Source organism: Microcebus murinus, chromosome 9 (assembly GCF_040939455.1).
Source record: "Microcebus murinus isolate Inina chromosome 9, M.murinus_Inina_mat1.0, whole genome shotgun sequence".
NCBI lineage: Eukaryota > Metazoa > Chordata > Mammalia > Primates > Cheirogaleidae > Microcebus > Microcebus murinus.
This window is the reverse complement of record NC_134112.1, coordinates 97,148,125-97,155,060: the sequence shown is the minus strand read 5'-3', so window position 1 is coordinate 97,155,060 and position 6,936 is coordinate 97,148,125. Positions and strand designations below refer to the sequence as shown.

Below are 6,936 nucleotides of genomic sequence, written 5' to 3'. Positions count from 1 at the left end.
ACCTATGTATAGGTGCTCATTAGCACCTTTTCATTGATGGCACTACACCCAGGATATCTGTATATTTATAGTCCACTGTCTTTTCTGTATGTTCCAGAAACTGGCAAGCCTTCCCTACTGTGGTCTGCCCTTCTTTCCTTCCTTTCCACCTTGACTAGTTTCCCACTCCCTCTTTCTGGGACTGTGGTAAGGGCACTGGCCTTCACACATGGAAAGGACATTTGACTCTAGTGCTTCCTCCTAAGTTCAGGACAGGAGCTCTGGTGTGGGGTCTCCAAGAACCTCACTCTCAGCCCAGGGACAGCCGGCAGCAGGGGTGGGGAATCTGTGGCCCTCCAGATCCCCAAGTGCAGCCCCTCGACTAAATCCAAACGTCACAGAACAAATCCTTTTATTAAAATTTGGATTCCGTCCAAAGGTTGTACTCAAAGATCCAGAGGCCACGTGTGGCCCTAAGGCCCAAACCCCAGTGGCTCTGCCTCACCCACAGATTGTGTCCTCATGGTGTCTTCTCTCTGTGCCTTCCTTATGTCCCACCTTCCAAGGGGACAAGTCTGACCTGCTGTCCCCTGGGCCGATGTCAGCTCCTTCCACCCGCGTCCTAGCAAAGCTGCTCTGACAGGTCTTTGCCCAGTGTTGGGGGCTGGGAAGAGAGGACATGGTGGAGACGGAGGCTGCAGGTATGGGGAGGGGTCAGCCAGCGGCCTCACTGCTGGGGAAGCGGGGCCCATGCAAGGCTGCTGAGGGAGAGGTTCCACCAGGGCAGGTGCTGGGCCCAGACACTCCTTCCGCTGAGCTGGTTACAAATATCACACGCGTGGGTCAGTGCAGGGAGGCTGTGCTCAGTCCTCATATGCTGAAGTGGCCTTGAGAAAAGAAGGAAGCACAGGAGGCATGAGATTCCTCCCGAGTGCTGGGTAGACCTGTGTGGCCAGCCCACGGGACACCCTCGGTGTTCTGGACAAAATCGCTACTTACCCAAAGTCCACGTGAGCTTCGTGGATGACTGGAGTGTGATTCCATGGGAGAGCGTGGGTGGGGCAGGGCTTGGGAAGGGACGGGGGGGGGAGCGAACCCCTTCTGTGGCTTCTCTGCCAGTGGCGGGGGTGTCTCTCCTGGCCCAGTCCCCCATGCCAGGCCCAGCACACAGGCAAGAGGACAGCGCCCTGCCCTGCTGCCCCCTGCCCTGCGGCTCAGGTGGAGCTGCCTCCTGCTCTGCTAGGAGTCTAGGAACCAGGTCTTCCGTGCCCTTGTGACTCACAGCCGGTGACCGCAGTGTTTCCCCAGCGTGCCCCACCGCCTGCCCCTTGCCCCATGAGTTTTCTTCTTGACAGGGTATCTGTCACTTCTCCACAATACTTAGCAGGTTGTAGGAGATTGGAAGCATGACACATATGGTGGGAAGGGAGAAAGGGGTCTTGTGTCTCAGGGCGTGGGCTCTCGGCCAGGCTCTTGTCCATTACCTGCCCGTCTGTCTGTGCAGAGCCCTCTCTGCTCCCCAGAGCCCCAGAGCAGGAGAGCGGGAGAGGAGCCAGGCTTCTGGTAAGCTGGGAAAGCCAGTGGCTGCCCGCTGCAGGGCCGACGGGAGGCGGGTGGCAGAGGCAAGGAAGGATGTGCCTGGCACATGAAGGGTCAGTAGGTGTTTACAGGCGGACCAGAGAGTGAGGGGTGGCAGGGAGGGACAGGCTGTCATGCGGCAGGTGCCCCCACCCGAGACAGGAGCTTGGCTGTGAATCCAGAAATAGCTGTCAGCTACACAGTTCTAAAGGTGCAATTAAGATGTAAAGGTAGGCCTGGGGGTGTAGCTCAGGGGTAGAGCATTTGACTGCAGATCAAGAGGTCCCCAGTTCAAATCTGGGTGCCCCCTGCCAGGATCACTTTTAGATCTAGTAGATAGAAGGAGGCAAATAACTGCGCTGGTTACCCATATTGGCACTTGACTCCCTCCCTTTCCCAGGTAGTAACCGTGCTGTGTTCATCCTGTGCTCAGTCTGTGTCCTCATCTCTAGAAACAGTCATGTGTGTCACAGGCTTTAAATTCAGCCTTCCCAGATGTGTGTGGGGTGGATAAACTCACCTTCCTTGGTATAATATATCAGTCTCCAGCCTCAGTGAGTTCCAGACACACGTGACCCGGTTTTTTAAAAAAAATCTTTATTCTTTTTCCTCCCTTGGCCTGGAGGCCTCCCCAGCTTCTCCACCTGGCGAATCTCCCTGGCCATCTCCTCCAGGAGCCCCACCCCGACTCCCCAGGCAGGACAGCACTCACTCCCTTCCTGATAAAGACAATACAGGAAATTATCTTGATAAAATGTAAAATCTGTTTATTAGGCCAGTGACCAAAATGGTTGGGATAAAAAGGAAAAAAACCCTCCTGCAGGGTCATTGCTTCTCCTTATGGAAAATCCATTTAGATAACCTGGAAGTTGAACCATGTGAAAAAGGTATTTGAATTTAAGCAGACACAGGTAGAGTGTTTGTCCGTGGTTATGAGTGTATACCATACTATAGAGAAATGTAAACAAAAAACAATTACCTTGGCCGGGCGCAGTGGCTCATGCCTGTAATCCTAGCACTCTGGGAGGCCAAGGTGGGCAGATCGCTCAAGGTCAGGAATTCGAGACCAGCCTGAGCAAGAGCGAGACCCCGTCTCTACTATAAAGAGAAAGAAATTAATTGGAGATATATATATATATATATGTATATAAAAGCTGGACATAGTGGCGCATGCCTGTAGTCCCAGCTACTCGGTGAGGCTGAGGCAGGAGGATCACTTGAGCCCAGGAGTTTGAGGTTGCTGTGAGCTAGGCTGATGCCACAGCACTCTAGCCCAGGCAACAGAAGTGAGACACTGTCTCAAGAAAAAAAAAAAACAATTACCTTGAGCGGAAGAATGCATTTTTTTTAGTGAAAGCATGGGAAATTTCCTGGCTAAATGGAACAATTTAAACGCATCAAGACATCAAGTTATACTGGAGGAACCATTGCTTTTCTAGACCTTTAAGGTAAACATTTCAGTGTCTGGTCGTAACAGCAGAGATAGAATTGGAGAAAAAAGTTACAGGAGGCTGACAAAAAAAGTTAGTTATCACCGCAGCCAAACAAAAAGAAGTTATTCATGACCTGCAAATCAGGTGCAGTGAGATACAGTAGAATATGAACTTCTGAGATATGAATCTGGAAGCTTCAAGAGGAAGACACTACCTCAAGAAATGAAATTACCATTCTAAATGAAGAAGACAGAATTTCTGTTTTTTCTAGGGGGTTTTCTTTTTTATTTCATAAAATATAGAGGGCACAAGAGCTTTTTATTATGTGGATAAATTGTATTATTTTCAAGTTGGGGATTTCAGTGTACCCATCACCAGAATAACGTGCATTGTACTCGATAGGTAGATTTTTATCCCTCACCCCCCATCCTCCCTCCTTCTTAGTTTCCCGTGCCCATTACTGCTCTTTATGACCATATATATCCTTTGTTTAGCTTCCACTTATGAGTGAGAACATGTGTTGTTTGTCCATTCCCGAGATACTTCATTTAGGATAATAGTCTCCAGTTTTATTAAAGTTGCAGCAAAAGACATTATTTTATTCCTTTTTCTGGCTGAGTAGTACTCCGTGATATAGTATGTGTGTGTGTGCGTGTGTGTGTACGTGTGTGTGTGTGTGTACACATCACATTTTCTTTTTTTTTTTTCCACATCACATTTTCTTTATTGGCTCATCAGTTGATGACCACTTAGTTTGATTCCATATTTTTGCTATTGTGCATTATACTGCTATAAATATTCAGGTACAGGTGTCTTTTTTATAAAATAACTTCTTTTCCTTTGGGTAGATACCTAGTAGTAGGATTGCTAGATCAAATGGTGGGTCTACTTATATTTCTTTGAGGAATCTCCATACTGCTTTCCATAGAAATTGTACAAGTTTTTCCACCATGTATAAGTGTTCCCTTTTTGCCATGACAGCACCAACATCTATTGTTTTGTTTTTCCTTTTTTTTTAATTATTTCAGTATATTATGAGGGTAAAAATGTTAAGGTTATGTATATTGCTCATGTCCCCCCTCGAATCAGAGCTTCAAGCGTGACCATCCCCCAAACATTGCACATCTCACTCATTATGTTTGTATATACCCATCCCCTCCTCCCCCCTCCCACCCGGCCGACACCCGATAAATGTTATTCCTATATGTCCAATTAGGTGTTGATCCGCTAATACTAAATTGCTGGTGAGTACATGTGGTGCTTGTTTTTCCATTCTTGAGATACTTCACTTAGTAGAATGGGCTCCAGCTCTATCCAGAAATATTCAAGAGGTGCTATATCAGCATTGTTTCTTAAAGCTGAGTAGTACTCCATGGTACACATATACCACATTTTATTAATCCACTCATGAATTGATGGGCACTTGGGTTGTTTCCACAGCTTTGCAATTGAGAATTGTGCTGGTATAAACATTCAAGTGCAGGTGTCTTTTTCATAAAGTGACTTTTGATCTTTGTGAACTAACATATAATCAATCTTAGAAAATGTTCTGTTTCCTGGTGAGAAGCCCACAGTTTTAGAGTAGAATGTTCTGTGGATTTCTGTTAGGTCTATTTGTTCTAGAGTCCTGTTTAAGTCCGGTGTTTCTTTGTTGATTTTCTGCTTCGATCATCTGTCCAGTTCTGTCAAAGGAGTGCTGAAGTCCCCAGCAATCATGATGTTGCTATTTATTTCTTTGCTTAGATCTAATAATATTTGATGTATGAATCTGGGAGCTCCTGTACTAAATGCATATATATTTAGGATTGGTGTATCTTCTTGCTGAATTGCTCCCCTTATCATTACATAATGATTGTCTTTGTCCCTTTTTACCATTATTGATTTAATGTCTATTTTATCTGATATGAGAATAGCTACTCCTTCTCACTTTTCGTTTCCATTCATGTGGATTTTTTCTTTCCAAACCTTTACCAAGTCTGTGAATATCCTTGTGAGTTAGATGGGTTTCTTGGAGACAGTGGATACTTGGGGTGTATTTTCTCATCCATTCAGCCAGTCAATATCTTCTAAATGGAGCATTAAGACTGTTTATACTCAATGTTAGTATTGATGTGAGAGATACTGTTCTGTTGAGCATGTTGAATGATACCTAGCCACTTTGTTTTCTCCCTTATGATTCCATTTTTTTTTTGTTGTTTTTGTTTTTGTTTGAGACAGAGACTCACTCTGTTGCCCGGGCTAGAGTGCCATGGTGTTAGCCTAGCTCACAGAAACCTCAAACTCCTGGGCTCAAGCGATCCTCCTGCCTCAGCCTCCCAAGTAGCTGGGACTACAGGCATGCGCCACCATGCCTGGCTAATTTTTTATATATGTTTTTAGTTGGCCAATTAATTTCTTTCTATTTATAGTAGAGACAGGGTCTCGCTCTTGCTCAGGCTGGTTTCAAACTCCTGACCTTGAGCGATCCGCCTGCCTCGGCCTCTCAGAGTGCTAGGATTACAGGCGTGAGCCACCATGCCCGGACTATGATACTGTTTTATAAGAGTTGTGAGCTTTAACTTTCAGGTGTTTTTACATAGGTAGGTGTTGATTGTTCTCTTCCATGTCTAGAGCAGTTTTAAGCAATTCCTGTGGGGTAGGTCTAGTGGTGACAAATTCCCTTAGTGTTTGCCTGTCTAGGAAAGACTATTTCTCCTTCACTTTTGGAACTTAGTTTTACAGGATAGAGTATCTTGCGTGGCAGTTATTCTGTGTAAGACTTCATTCTGGCTTACAGGGTCTTTGCTGAGAAGTCTGCTGTTAGTCTGATGGGTTTTTCCTTTGCACGTAACTTGTTGCTTTCATCTGACAGCTTGTAGGATTTTCTCCTTCACTTTGACTTTGGTCAGGCTGATGACTATATGTCTTGGTGATGTCCTATTTGATATGAATCTTCCATGTGTTTGATGACCATACTGTATTTGAATTTTTTTTTTTTTTTTTTTTTGAGACAGAGTCTCACTTTGTTGCCCAGGCTAGAGTGAGTGCCATGGCGTCAGGCTAGCTCACAGCAACCTCAAACTCCTGGGCTCAAGCAATCCTCCTGCCTCAGCCTCCCAAGTAGCTGGGACTACAGGCATGTGCCACCATGCCCGGCTAATTTTTTCTATATATGTATTAGTTGGCCAATTAATTTCTTTCTATTTATAGTAGAGACGGGGTCTCGCTCTTGCTCAGGCTGGTTTCGAACTCCTGACCTTGAGCAATCCGCCCGCCTCGGCCTCCCAGAGTGCTAGGATTACAGGCGTGAGCCACCGCGCCCGGCCTGTATTTGAATATTTAAACCTCCAGTGGTACCAGGGAAGTTTTTCTCTATTATTCTCTCAAATAGATTTCCAATGCTTATTATTTCTTCTTCTCCCTCAAGGAGAAGAAGAAATATAATTCTTATGTTTATTCTGTTTGCATAATCTCATATGTCTTGCCATGCTTGTTCATTCTTCTTTGTTCTTTTTTCTACATTTTTTTTTTTTTTTTTTTTTTTTTTTTTTTACTGACTGGGTAACTTTGAAATCCTCATATTCGAGTTCTGAAATTATTTCTTCTGTTTGGGTTAACCTATCGTTAAAATTTCTGCTGTATTTTGAAATCCCTGAAATGACTTTCATTTCTTTAAGTTCTGTTATCACTTTTCTAGTGTTATCTATCCCTTTAGTGAATTTTTTATTCATGTCCTGATTTTATTTTATTTTATTTTTTTTGGTTTATTTGAGATGGTTTTCTACCATCTCCTCAATTCTGTTCATCTTACTTGCCATCTGCAATATTAATTCCATATCTGTCATTTCAACAGTTTCCTTTTGGTTAGAGTTCATTGCTGGAGAACTATTGTGATCCTTTCAGGGTGTTGAGACAGGCTGTTTTTTCATGTTGCCAAGGTTTTGTTTTATGCTGGTTCCTCCTCATC

General features: G+C 44.6%; 1 non-coding gene across 1 annotated transcript; it reads left to right on the top strand.

The window, feature by feature from the left end:
* Nucleotides 1-1,795: 1,795 nt before the first annotated feature.
* On the top strand, nt 1,796-1,867 carry TRNAC-GCA (transfer RNA cysteine (anticodon GCA)). Its single transcript has one exon. It is a non-coding gene; the product is annotated as a tRNA-Cys (tRNA).
* The last annotated feature ends 5,069 nt before the right edge of the window (nt 1,868-6,936 follow it).